Here is a 15,195-nt window from a genome sequence, read left to right as displayed (position 1 = left end):
GTTCAGTGATGTTCAGTGACAGTTCAATATGATGTATCTTGCTGAATGTTTGGAGCACAAAGACAATGTTGTGATGTCTTAAGAATGCTAAGAACCTTTACACAACTTTCCAACAGTATATGAAACTCAAAATTTGTTTTGTAGTGAATGCGACTGAAAATGTTCACTAATATGAGTCAGAAATGGTGAAAAACGTTCACATTTTGTTTACCATTGTTTTGGGAAATTTGATTGAATAAATTACATTTTTTGTAAGGCAACCTCACTTTTTCATTGCTCAACTATAACATATACTCTTACCAGCTTGTCAAAACAATGCTATTTACTGCTTTTTATAAAGAAATACAATTAATATTATGCAGAATTGAGTTCAGCCTTTTGGCCCGGCCCTCCACAATATTTTTTGTTTCTCATGTGGCCCCATGGAAAAAATAATTGCCCACCCCTGATCTATAGTAACGCAGTGTAGGCGGAGCCGTGACGTCATTTTCAATGAGCTCCCCAGAAAAACCACACAGCTCTTAGCTCTTAGCACTCAGAGCTCACAGCTCTTCATATCTGTTCAGAAACTAGACAAAAGTTAAACAAGTACAAACCAAATACTGTCTGTGTCATGGCGAATACAGTCGCTGGTTTATTTATGTCTGTATAGGCCGTTGTTGTGAGTGTGGACGGTCGGAGCATTTACAACGTTAGCTTAGCCAAATCTCCATTAGAAAACACAAATTTAAAAGGTTTTTCGCCTGCCGTCTGTCTGCAGACTTGTCAAAGCCTTAATTCATGGTTTTTACTATCCGGTATCAGTATGTTGTTACTTCGGCATCATTTTGAAACGTGTATTACAATTAAATCAAGGTCAAATATGTTCATCTTGTTGTAGTTGTAGCCCCCTTGAAAGCGATTCTCTCTCTAGTTTAGACTGCGGTCAAGCCAGCCTCCACTCGGAAAAACCTAGTGAAGCCAGCCCTCACGTGATATTGCGGTGCGCGAATATCCTATGCATTACGGTAGAGTCAAAAAAAAATCCTCCCTCTGTGTTTAGATGAGAATAAAACAAAAACTGTCAAGTATCAAAGACTCATTTCACTTCAGGGTGATAGCAGGACATCCCATCTAGTCACTCAGAAAAAATCAGGACATTCTGATGTAGAGTTTCAAAATAAAAGACCTTTGAAATCTCTATTGTATGAGTTATCATCCATGTTTTTAGATGAGAATAAAACAAAAACTGTCGAGTATCATAGATCCATCTCACTCCAGGTTGATAGCAGGACACCCCATCTAGTCACTCTGAAAAAATCAGGACATTCTGATGTACAGTTTCAAAATAAAAGACCTTTGAAGTCTGATATATGAGCTATCATCCCTGTTTTTAGATGAGAATAAAACAAAAACTGTCCAGTATCATAGATCCATCTCACTCCAGGGTGATAGCAGGACACCCCATGTAGTCACTCAGAAAGAATCAGGACATTCTGATGTACAGTTTCAAAATAACATACCTTTGGGGACAGGGATGATAGCTCATATATGAGACTTCAAAGGTCTTTTGTTTTGAAACTCTACATCAGAATGTCCTGATTTTTTCTGAGTGACTACATGGGGTGTTCTGCTATCACCCTGGACTGAGATGGATCTATGATACTGGACAGTTTTTGTTTTATTCTCATCTAAATACAGGGATGATAGCTCATACAATAGAGATTTCAAAGGTCTTTTATTTTGAAACTCTACATCAGAATGTCCTGATTTTTTCTGAGTGACTAGATGGGATGTCCTGCTATCACCCTGAAGTGAAATGAGTCTTTGATACAAAACAGTTTTTGTTTTATTCTCATCAAAACACAGAGGGATGATTTTTTTTGACGTAATGCATAGGATATTCGCGCACCGCAATATCACGTGAGGGCTGGCTTGACTAGGTTTTCCCGAGTGGAGGCTGGCTTGACCGCAGGTAGTTTAGCATACTCAGCCCGACTCAGCCTGGTTGTTCCTGGCCCAAGAACCACGATTTTATGGGGCCATTACATCACCAGAAGTCCCAATTTAAGGGGTAATTTCTCTCAAAAAAATGTTTTACTATCAACAGCCCCACCAAAAATATTTTACACCAGCCGCCACTGCATGCCGGTGCGAAATCACACCTGCCTGTTATAACACCTCAACCCTCACATCAAAGGACAGACATCAAAGGCTAATTAGATTAGACAACAAAGGGATGTGAGGGGATGGGGGCGAGAAAGTCTCACGCACAACTTCAAAGAGACTGCCTTAATCAACACCTAGATTAACATCATAGGCTTATAACACACCGGTGTGAAATCACACCTGCCTGTTATAACACCTCAACCCTCACATCAAAGGATTAGACAACAAAGGCGCTACACAGGGGGGCATTTCACACCTACATATGATGACACCTAACCCCTCACATCAAAGGATCTCACAGCTAGGTTTGACATCCAACTCGAACAAAGGGAGGCGGGACTTAGCTCATTAGCATAATTGGGGGCAGGCCCACCTGTCTCTTTTTATGCATACTAATGAGACGAAAGGGGTATCATTATTACTACTCACACACACTCACTATCTTCTGCTCAACTTCATCGAAACTGTCTTAATTAACACATAGATTGACATCGAAGGCTAATTCGATTGACAACAGTAGGTAGACTACAATGGGGCATATCAGGGCGGCATGTTATAACACCTCGAACAGTGGTTCTTTATAGATAACACATGGAACAATGGGTCAATATGGGGGTCATTATAGATAACAGCTTGAACAATGGGTCAATATGGGGGTCATTATAGATAACACCTCGAAACAATGGGGTCATTGTGGGGGTCATTAGCAAACAAAGGGGTCATTAGAATAAGTAGTCACAGTCTCAGGCACCTGTCAATTTATAGTAGTAGCAGGTGTGACCTGTCACAGTTCCTGTCACTTTTTATGCATACTAATTTAATTGAAACAGGATTGGTAATACTACTCATTGATGGTCCCCAATGAACAGATTATGGCATTTGTTATGTTTTGAAACCAAGCAAGTTTCACACATTTCAAGTGAGTTAAAAGTGCAATCCTGAAATATGTCATATAGTCCAAAGTGGACTATGGCAAGGAAAAGCACAAAAGCTTAAAGCTTCAAAGCTGTACTGATAAAAGAAATGAGAACATATTGTAAATCAAGGCAAATATTATTTGAACCAGCTCATGGTTTGAAATGGCAAACATTGAAAGGCAAACATTGAAAGGCAAAAGTACCTCATCACCTTGGTCCCATCATATACGCTGGGAAGAGAATATTTACTGTGCTTGAAAACTGGTATCACATCATCATATGAGGTTGACTTTGTGACCTGGAGAACATTTCAGCTGCAACATTAGCTCGTTGATAAGCTTGGGATATGAGATCTTTTTGTAGCCATTCGTGGTGAAGGCATCTGTGCTATTGTATGCATTATTTTTGACCCAACATTTCTACATGCATGGCAGAGTATGGCACTATTTTCACATGAATATTCTAGCCATTGTCTATTCTTATGCCACGAGCTGCAAAATGACCGCCTTACCCCACTGTACTGGCGGGTACTTGTTTAGATATACCTGGGCAGGCTCTGTTTTGCCGTGTTATCCCAACCCAGTCTCATAAAAAAACGTGCAATAACTACGTTGGTCCACAACTTGGGACGTAGTATTTCTACAAAAACGCCTCTGAAGTTGTAAGATCCCTACGTTTTTTTTCCAACACACTCTCACTCCATACACGTCCGGGAGCGACGCTTGGTCAGGGTCCCCGAGGCGTGCAGTTGTGACACTCCTAGGCTCCTCCAGCTTCATAAAGGGACGCAAATAGCTTTCAACTGATTGCAATGTATTCCCATCTGCGGCGGGATTTGACGCTCATGGAAGCACGGCATTCGTTTGTGTCGGCTGCCCTGCCCTTAAAGGCAATGTGAGCGTCCATTCCCATTGGATAATGGAGAATTGTACACCCGGAAGTACAGATTGATTTTACAGTGATATCTGCACTACTCATCGACTAAAAAACACCAGATTATCCTTGTTACACAACGTTGATTGGTTTAAATTGTGTGCAATGCTTTTGTATTTTTCCCCTTCGATTCAGAGAAACAAATATTTGTTCTGAGTAAAGGGTGGTAGAAGACACTACACTACCCAGAATCCCCAGCTATCGTTTAGGACTACACCATGTGCTCTGTTTGACAAACCCCATGATTAGTTCTCAAGCTCTGTGATTGGATGTTGGAGTGGCAGTGCGCGAAGTTTACACGCGTCAAACAGCACTTTGAAATGGAATGAAACCCATCGACGGCACACTATCCAAATCAAGACTCGAACGTCAAGACCCCCCCTTAGGTCACAGGCTTCTCCAACAGTGCAACACAATAAAACAGATACACAGAAAAGATAGTGCAAGTAAATTCAAAAAGAAAAATAGTAAAATGTTAAATAGTGCCATAAGAGTCTATAAGTGATTGGAATATGATATATTAGACAAATAATTTCTAAGTAGCAGCCAGATGAATGTTATGGACTTTGTTTCAAAGTTCAGGTGTTTAATAGTCTTCTGGCCTGTGGGATGAAGCTGTCCCTGAGTCTGGTGGTTTTAGTCCGGATTCTGCGGTACCGCCTGCCAGACGGCAGCAGACAGAACAGTTTGTGGCTGGGATGATGGGGGTCTTTTATAATCCTGAGGGCTTTCTTTAAGGTTAACCTGGTATTTTTACTCCACTACATTTATTTTAGTTACTTTACAGATTTGGATTAACGATGTGAAATATAAACAACCCTTAAATCAGACTTTAGTTACACCTGAGCAAAATTCAGGGAAAGGTGATTGTCAAGTACCAACAACCAGGAGAGATATTTGATAGTTGGTGCTTGAGAAGACTAAACATTTATCTGCAGATCCCTATAAAGCATATTCATTACTCGTTATTCTCTAATTGTTCATCAAAAACTGTATATGACGGCTATTTTGCACATCCCTTTCAAGATTTCAAGATTTTCAAAAGTTTATTGAAATATCATACACAACTAACTGTAGTTATGCAATGATGACAAACTTGGGTCATAGGTTCCTCAACAAGAGATCTATCAATATGTGTGTACCTCCACCATTAAACTGTCATATTCTGCACATTTCTTATTCTATCTACATACATCTTAGAAGAGTATAATAAATATGTATAATATCGGTTAAAATAAGTGCTTCAACATAGTTAACATTGCAGGAAAGTTGATTGTCCAACCCAGTCTCATAAAAAAACGTGTAATAACTACGTTGGTTCACAACTTGGGATGTAGTATTTCTACAAAAACGCCTCTGAAATGGTAAGATCCCTTTTTTTTCACCATTCATTCCAATGGCTGGCGTCTATGTCACATGATCTTAAAATTTCTCCCTGCAGAAAAAAACATGGCGGAACTTCGTTTTATTCTCGGTGGAAAATGCCTATTTTAAGGTTAGTTTGGCCATTAAAGTTTTGATGTCATTTGATGTGAGAAATATGAGTTGTTATTTCAGATTATGTGTGCAGTGGATGTACATGATCTTTAGTTTGCGAGTTATTACGAAGATTACTTCAGGAAAATGTGTCTATACAACGTTTTAATTGTTACCAAGGTGGTTGCTAGGGATGCTGCTATCGATATTATTTCTGGTACGTTAAGTAACTGTTTAATGGTGTTATCTTTATTGCTACCCCCTTCCCCGTCAATTTATAGTGTTGGTCCACAGCGCAAACGTATTAGTTTAACAAAATCTGCATCTAAAATTGTTGCATCTATACGTTATTTTCCCGTTTTCGCCATTGGAATGAATGGTGAACAAAAAACGTAGGGATCCTACAATTTCAGAGGCGTTTTTTTAGAAATACTACGTCCTACGTTGTGGACCAACCAAGCGGCAAACTCTGGGGAACAGCCAGGATGCCAATACGGAAGTGCAACACACTGCAGTTCATACATGGGCCGCTAGGGACTGACTGCAGAAAGGAGCCATTTCCATAGACCCCCATGTTAAAATGCCCAACTTTACAGCAGAAAAAAACATGTTTCTACCCATGGATGCAATAAATATTATTATCGATATAGTTAGATTCCACCTTCATGATTATGAATCTGTGAGTGAATTGTTTTCTAACACGACCCTATTTATATTAGGTCTTAAAGTTTTTGCATAAATTAGGGCGTGGTCACTTTGATGGACATGTACATGCCTCACTGTCAGCTAACAGCAACGTGTCCAATCTGCTAGGCTACAACCATAGAGGCTACAACGTTAGTTAGTCATAGTACTGTTGACCCTTTAGCTTTAGCCGTCTTCATGGTGATTGTGCCTTTTAGGGAATATTGTTAAAAATACCAGACAATTAAAATGTTGTGCTGTGCGCTTGAATGTACTAACAGAACTCCCAAGAAGTCTAAAATGATAATATTATACATGTTAATCCCGTTCGCAGGTGTTTGTGTGCTTTGTAGCTTATCTTGTTACTTATTATTAGCCAGCTAAGGACGTAACCCTTTATACATTTTAGTTTATGATTCAGCCTTGGGTAAGACTTTTATAGTCTATGGCTATGACGCCCATAATGCTAAATAATAGGGGACACAATTATCCCAGTGGTGGCCGCCAGAGCTAACGGACTCAAGCCGCAGGAGGCTAGCTCCAGCCGGCGTCCCGGAGCTAGCCCACTGCGGCTCCGTTAGGTCCGGGCGATGGAGTCCGACGTTATAACTGGAGATCAAGGAATGCAGCGAAACGCAGACTTGGTTCGCCCGCTGTAGTATTAGCTAAATAAATTATGTTGAACAAGGCTCATTAAGCTGAACATCGCCACAATTGTTCTGCTATGTATCGGTACTTCTTTTCTTAACGTGTGAATGACAAGCATTAAGAATAACAAAATATAGCTAATTCTGTTGCAGATTGTCTCATTTGATCATGAATGTAACGTTTATATAGGGGAACTACACTGTTAGCAGTAACTTGGTATGCATGTATTTCATGTTAGCTTAGCTTCTTAGCCTGAGCTAGCTCTGTTTACTTCCAGTTCGGAGGCAGCAGGTCCCGCCTCGGCTCCGCTTCTTTGCCCTTATTTGGAGCAGGCGGGATTAGACTCTGACGTCGCTGTCAAGCGTTAGTGGCCGACTCCGCCTACTAAGGGCTTCTCGGCAACTCTGCAGAATCCTATGGTTGACGTCACGGACACTACGTCCATTTATATATATAGTCTATGGGACAAACGTAGTTATTACACTTTTTTTTGTGAGACTGGTTTGGGTGTCCTGGCACCTGCGGGCCGCAGACTCAGAGGGGCGGCGTAGTTTCGGGCGACAAAGACTGCTGCTCCGGGGGCGAGAGCGGTGAGTCAGGCGGGAGTAAGCTAGTGTCCACAACGGAGGGTAACGTGATGTCCCCATCTGACCTGTTGCTACTGTCTGCAGTAGATTCAGTGTTGCTGGCGTTTAGTGATGGTTGCTTTAACCATTTTACTATAAATGATTATCCACAGATGTGTGCCACTGCTGTGGAAGCACTTTGGAAATGATGCACGCGCAGTGGAGCAGGTCACGGCCACCTGACACAATTTTTTTTCTTTGTATTTTTCGCTCCGTTCTCTTTTTTGAATAGAGGGTGCATAACATTCAATTGGGGGTGCAATGCATGCCTATGCATCCCCGAAGATCCCGACGCGAAGCCTAAAGGGTAAACACACAATCTAATCTACCCGCACAATTTGTCCCTGGTGTCGGAATATCTCGCTATGTTAGCACATTCTTATAAAACAAAACCAGGGTTGCCAACTCTCACGCATCTGGCGTGTGACACACGCTTTCACTCTCAATCTCACGCTCTCACGCTGCCCAAACTATTCTCACGCCAAAAACAAGAATACCAAAGACGAGAAAAGGTTTTGAAAACTTTTGTCACGTTGATCGTCTTCTCAATAGAACATCTTTGATAATGTCTTCTGGCCAATCAGAATCAAGATAACGGCGTGGTGTTGTTGCAGGAAGTCCCGACGGAGAATACTTTTGCTGTAGTACATCTCTATAAACATCGATACAACATTACGTGTTGATATAAATCAACACGTAATGAAATAAGACACCACGGTTTGATGATTTTTTATTATTATTATTTTTTATTTGATGAGGTGTGTGGGCTGTCTTTCATGTAGCTGTGTCCCAATTCAGAGGCTGGGTCCTCCTGGGTCCTCCCCCGTCACCCCGTCACCTAGCAACCAGCTGCATTCACAAGTGCCGGTAATAATTTCTGACAACAGGCAAAATATTTTCAAACTGTTTTCAAAACTGTTTTCAAAACTGTTCAATATGGAGTCAGATCTAGCTGTACTTATTTTGGTGTTATGTTTAAATTATTTTCCCGAGGTCGCAACAGGCCCCCGTGAAGAGGGCTTCATTGTCCCCGCGCATCTGGATAAATTGCGCAGTCTGCTCCTTGCTCCCTATCAAAACAAAATAGTTGCAGTGAGATTTGTATAACAAAAGCAGTTAAATAAATAAATTAGCTTTATAATGAATCCCAACAATATGAAAACCAAACAGGGTTTAGAAATATTTTCACTTCATATTATTTAACATGTAATATAAAGAAGAAATCTCCAATTGCCCGTATATTTAAATACACAAATTAAATAGGTTTACTTTTCTTGCATGTCGTTTACTATTTGGGTGAGTACATTTAAAAACGAATCCAGCTGAAACCGTTGTAGCCGTTGATGGGACGTTACAAGCCATATATTTTTTTTAAAACTCATTCGTCACCGTCACCCGTTGCATCCTGGGATATGGTAGACCGCGGAGTGTACATCAGATGTATACTCTAAATCTGGGGAAAGAAGGCTGCATTTGCGGGCCGCATTCGGAGGAGTCTTGTCTTTTTTTTTAATTGGGACAGCCTTCGTTTGGCGGAAGTGACGTATGCGGTCTCCGAATGCATCCTCAGGAGGATGCGTCCGCTGAATTGGGACACAGCTACAGAACAATGGAGGCTATCCACCCTTGTCCACAATGTAAAGTAATTCACACAGCCTCTTCTCTCAGTGAGCAGCAGGTTCAGCTTTCAGAACAAAGTAACAAAAAACTAAAATGGCATTAATTTTTTTTAATATCTCGTGTAGTAATACCTAGATTAATTTTTTTTCTTCTCAAGAGAGTACCAGAATGTGTATTTTATGTTAGTATTTCAAAAATATTCCTGGGGGAGAATACCCCCAGACACAGGGTTCCTGCAGGTTTCGCCAACTCAAATTTAAGACTTTTTAAGACCTTTTTAAGACCACTTTGAATAGAATTTAAGACCTATTTCACGGCAAAAAAGTATGAAGGAAAATTGCTATGAAAGAAGAAATACGTCCCATAATTACTTACAAAGTAAATGTATTCATGTTCAACATAAGAACAATGACTGAACATAACAGCATAACAGTACAGAACTGTGTTAGCGTGTTAGACAAAAAATGAGTATGTGTGTGTGTCTCTGTGTGTGCTTGTGTGTGTGTTAGGGCTGTGCAATTAGTCGTATTTTAATCGCAATTACGGTTTTGGCCTGCCACAATTACGAAAACAACATAATCGGAAAAAAAGATAATTTTGCTTTGCTACTGTGTGACAACATATTTGATCTAATTTATTTTAGTCTAATTTATATTTATTTATGTTTAGTAGCTTGTTTGTTGAACTTTTTTATTGGTATTTATTATTTTTGATATTATTTATTTAAATGTATCATTTATTTCATTTATTTTTGCATTGGTTTTTCAGTTGAATTATACGTTCAGGGTAATCAAAAGTTAAAAAGATACTGTTCAAATTATTATTTGTTTTAAAGTTCAATAAAAGGATGTTTTCAAAGTCAATGGATAGTTGTATTTAATAATCTTGATATCAATTATTGACCAAAATAATCGTGATTATGATTTTTGCCATAATCGAGCAGCCCTGGTGTGTGTGTGTGTGTGTGTGTGTGTGTGTGTGTGTGTCAAGAGCTCTGCTGCCTTGGCTACAATCTTTCATTGTTGCTGTTGTATGATTGGTTTTTAACTACGGTATTTAGCGTCTACAGCACCTCCACTTTTAGGGTTGATGTAGTAGACTCAAACGTCGCCCGCAGGTCCCCCGGTGTTGTTGTGGGAGCAGCTGCACTAGCTAACGCTGCACTAGCTAACGCTGCATTAGCAAAACAGACGCTAATTTATTTTGCAAAAGGTGCAGCGGGCTTCAAACACGTTCCCTTCACTGGTTTCAACCAAGTACTAAATTCGATGTTTTCCAAACAAATACGGTTGAACTTCCCCATATTTATTTGTAAGTAGATTCGAAATACCTGAGTTTCTGACTGCCGCTAGCTGAAGCATGGTTGCTAGGTTAATAGCTGGGTGTTCTCCGATAAGGGGACGGGGGAAATAAAGTTAGTGATTACTGGTTCCATGTTGATTTATTTCAATACAAATTGTTGGGGGGAAATGAAAGGCTCTTACCGTACTGGTTACTTTGCAGCCCGGACATTTCCCCCAAAACACATTTAGACGCTATCGCAACACAGAAGTACCTGTCAAATCCGATCATTTTTAAGACCTTCTAAATCATATTTAAGACCTCTCTTATTTTTTTGGTCATATTTAAGACCTTTCTAAGGCCTTAAATTCAGATTATCAAATGTAAGACTTTTTAAGACCCCGCGGGAATCCTGCAGACACCTCTGCAGGGGTTGGGTTTTCAGCATGTCAACTCTTTCACCTGTGGGGAAATTGCAAGATTGGCTCCAGATCGCCCTTTTTATTTACTACAGTTCAATTTGGATTGAGACAGGGAAATAAACTAAACCTCACGCGTGGCGTTTCACTGTCAAGGGGAGCGTGTATGTAATAGGCGCTTTCACACCGCGGTACTTTTCCCACAAAGGTTCATGAGAACTTAGTTCATCAGAACTCTTTAGTTCTGATCGTGTTCATCAAAACTCTTTAGTTCTGATGAACTAAGTACAGATCTCGTTCACACCGGAATATGTCCCTGGGGGTGGATTAGGCCAGAGCCCTAGAGAGAAAGAGTTACGACACTCTTTGATGTCGCCGCCAGCCGGTCACGTGGTTTATGTATGCCGGGATAGTTCAAAACGCACTTCCGGGGCAATGCTTCTCTATGGGAAAAACAGCACGAACATGGTCAAAATAGTCATAGATTAAACCAACCCTGTTATTTTTTAAAGATTGCTTTCATATTTAAATGATGTGGTTACACTTTGTATGGATTGGCACTATTTCCAAGTTTCGTTATTTAACGATATGTTGAGGGGAAAGTGTGGTAGCACAAGCAGGCTATGTTGATGTCGCTGCCAGGGCAGTCACGTCCGTAGTATAGTTGCGCTGCGCTGTCATGTTCTTCTATGGGACAGACATGTAACGATCAACTATCTAAAAATAGTTCTGTTAATTAAACGCACAAGGGGTTCTTGAATGAAATATTATAAAAGGTAAACAGAAATAATAAACGGATAATCTGCTCTTCCCACAAAATAGTCCCCACGGAAATGTATTAACTAAAGTCTATATGCACACATAATAAACAAAGACAGGTTTTCTGCGTTATTCAAATGTATTCAAAGTTTTTCGAGACAAACAAAACAAACAAAACCCAACAAAAAGTCCACTCGCGATACATTGAAATTGCCTTTACCGCCTAATCCAGGCCATAGTGTAGTTCATTGATACAAAAAAAAGGCTGTTGCTCCTGCGCCGGTCTGCGGCAAAAACAGAAATGTTTGTAGGCCTTTTTAGGCTATAATCCACAAAAAAGGAAAACACGATGATCGGCATGGCACAAAGGAGCGATCTCACAATAGAGGTTTCTCAATACTCAAATTTCCTCTCCTCGACTCCTTTCCTCGACTCCTATCCTCGATACTTAGTCCCACCCACAGGAGATGCGAGCGGAGGACTGAGGAGGGAAACCGAGGAGAGAGGAGGGGAAGCAGCAGGCGTTTAGAGAAATGAGAACTCCTCTCCTTTGAGCGGTAATTTTAAAGAGACGTCCATCGATGATGACAGGAGGCACAGCAGCACTTTGATGGACAGATGTGTTCATGACGACTTATATATATTTACTTTTAATGCATTGACAGTGCGGTATAATGAGACAATAACAGGCTACAGATGCGGACGTATACACACACACATATATTTATATAAATATATACAATTTCAGAATCAAACAAATATGAGAGCACTCTCATAATAACGTAACAAAATCAGAGACTGGATATCCCCCCAACCCCCCCCCCCCCCCCCCCCCTCTCTCTCTCTCTCTCTGGTCGCTGAAATGGGGAATAGAAATTACGGGCCAAAAGTTGTATTTACAAGTATTTAAAGTAAGCATAGGATACCAAACCAACTGAGACCCGTCTGTCCGCCGCATCTACGGACTGTACAACACACACACCTACACACTGTACCACACACACCTACACACTGTACCACAAACACCTACAGCTCCTAAAGCATAATCAGGCTACAGCCGTTGTGTATTTTATTATGTGAAGCACTAAATGGTCTTAGAAAGATATCGACTCTTTGTTTGTAGTTATCTACTAAACTAAAGCAAATACAGAGAGTAGGCCTGTTATACTGAGTGATATATATTTTACACACTGCTCTGCTTTCTGCATGGACCTCACAGCTGTTCTCACTGTAAACATCGCGTCGCGATGAAAGCAGTTACTACAATAATATCCAGGGGATGCATGCAGAGCTGTCATTGGCTGAGATAAGTCCGGCCGTGCGTCACGCCTCCACCGTTCCCGGAAATGCATCCGTGGAGTAGCCGTGTAATGTTGTGAATCGAGTGGCCTGTGTTCGTCGTCCATAACATACGCCTGCCCATACCATAACCCCGCCACCACCATAGGCCATTCGATTCACAACATTACCCTAACCCTAACCCTAACCCTAATCCTAACCCTCACACCAGATACTGACTAGTTTTCGGACCCCCCCAGACCCCCCCAATAAAGCAAAAATGCACGTTTCAGTGACCTTTTATTGTTGCCAGCCTAAGGCACACCTGTGCAATAATCATGCTGTCTAATCAGCATCTTGATATGCCACACCTGTGAGGTGGGATGGATTATCTCGGCAAAGGAGAAGTGCTCACTATCACAGATTTTTTCAGATTTGTGAACAATATTTGAGAGAAATTGTTATTTTGTGTATGTAGAAAATGTTTTAGATCTTTGAGTTCACCTCATGAAAAATGGGAGCAAAAACAAAAGTGTTGCGTTTATATTTTTGTTCAGTGTATTTACAAAAAAGGGTTAGGGTAAGCAACTATTTACAACAAAAAAACATCTGTTTCGGGGCCTGAAGATCGGTCCCAAGGGCAGATGGAAACCATTCCAGACAGGACTGGTGATGGCCACAACAACATTCCTGGAGGTCCAGCATGACCTGTTGAGACAAGGGCACAAATTTGTTCTCACAAGCCGCTTCACTCAAGATTGCCTGGAAAACACATTTTTGTCCATTCGTCTGAGGAACTCTGTCCCAACACCTGTAGAGTTCCAATATGCACTGCGCGCTGTCACCTCCGCCAGCAGCAGCAGCAACAGCCATGGCTGACATATGAGGCTGAATAAAAAAGTGCTTTTTTTTTTTTTAAAGTGTTTATTTTGTTAAAAATAAACATTTTGGATGCATGAACATGTTTTAGGCTCATCCTTCATTCACTGCTGTAGAGTAGCCTGTTCAGTATGCTATTATTTTTTGAAGACTGAATAATACCTTTGAAGAACAATCATTAAACTAGTGTGTATATTACAATACAAAGGAATCTATCCTTGCATACCATCAAGCATTAAAAAGTAGCGCTAGGCTAGTTGTACAGTACAGATGAGTTAACACGGAACAGTACAAAAAAAACGAAGTACATTAAACATGTCACATAATGAAATGTTAGTATATATCCCAAAATGCAATGAAATATTAAATGAAATATTTATCACAAACGCCAACTCATTTCTACTAGTGCTAGCAGTTAAGACATATCATACAGCAAAAGCCGACTAAGGATGGCTGACACGGTCAGGTTCAGCAGATAAAAAACAAAAAAAACATGATCAATCTAAATCCTGCTTGTTAGTTACCCAGCATCATATAAGCTGCTAGCGATTCATTACTGAAATCTTACCTTCAAAGCTGACGAAGTCGCGCTAGCTAACTAGCAGGTAATGCTAGCAAAATTGGTTGTAAAAACCAAGATAAAATATAGATAATTACGCTGTGCATATACAAATGAAGACCAGTATAAGCATCATAAAGGGCCTCTGAGACAATATAGACAGTTGACAATTCAAAAGAGTTCGATATTTCAGCAACTTACCTCTGGAACTAATCGACGCACCGTAAGTCGCTTTGGATAAAAGCGTCAGCTAAATGCAATGTAATGTAATGTAAGTGAATGAGGTCCAACGCCCAAATGACAATATTTGGAACTATTTCGATGTCCATACCCCGCCAATTTTTACAACGGAGGTCTATGGGAGTGCCGTAACTCTTATCTCTCTATAGAGGTTTCTCAATACTCAAATTTACCCTCCTCGACTCCTCTCCTCGAGACTTGGTGCCGCCCACAGGAGATGCGAGCGGAGGACTGAGGAGGGGAACCGAGGAGAGAGGAGTGGAAGCAGCAGGCGGTTAGAGAAATGAGAACTCCTCTCCTCTGAGCGGTCATTTTAAAGAGACGTCCATTAATGATGACAGGAGGCACAGCAGCACTCTGATGGACAGATGTGTTCATGACGACTTATATATATTTACTTTTAATGCATTGACAGTGCGGTATAATAAGACAATAACAGGCTACAGATGCGGACGTATACACACATACATATTTATATAAATATATACGATTTCAGAATCAAACAAGTATGAGAGCACTCTCATAATAACGTAACAAAATCAGAGACTGGATATCCCCCCAACCCCCCCCCCCCCCCCCCCTCTCTCTCTCTCTGGTTGCTCAAATGGGGAATTGAAATTACGGGCCAAAAGTTGTACAAGTATTAAAAGTAAGCATAGGACACCAAACCAACTGAGACCCGTCTGTCCGCCGCATCTACGCACTGTACAACACACACATACACACTG

The sequence above is a fragment of the Notothenia rossii genome (genome assembly GCF_949606895.1).
Source record: "Notothenia rossii genome assembly, chromosome: 1".
NCBI lineage: Eukaryota > Metazoa > Chordata > Actinopteri > Perciformes > Nototheniidae > Notothenia > Notothenia rossii.
Note: the sequence above shows the minus strand (reverse complement) of the source record.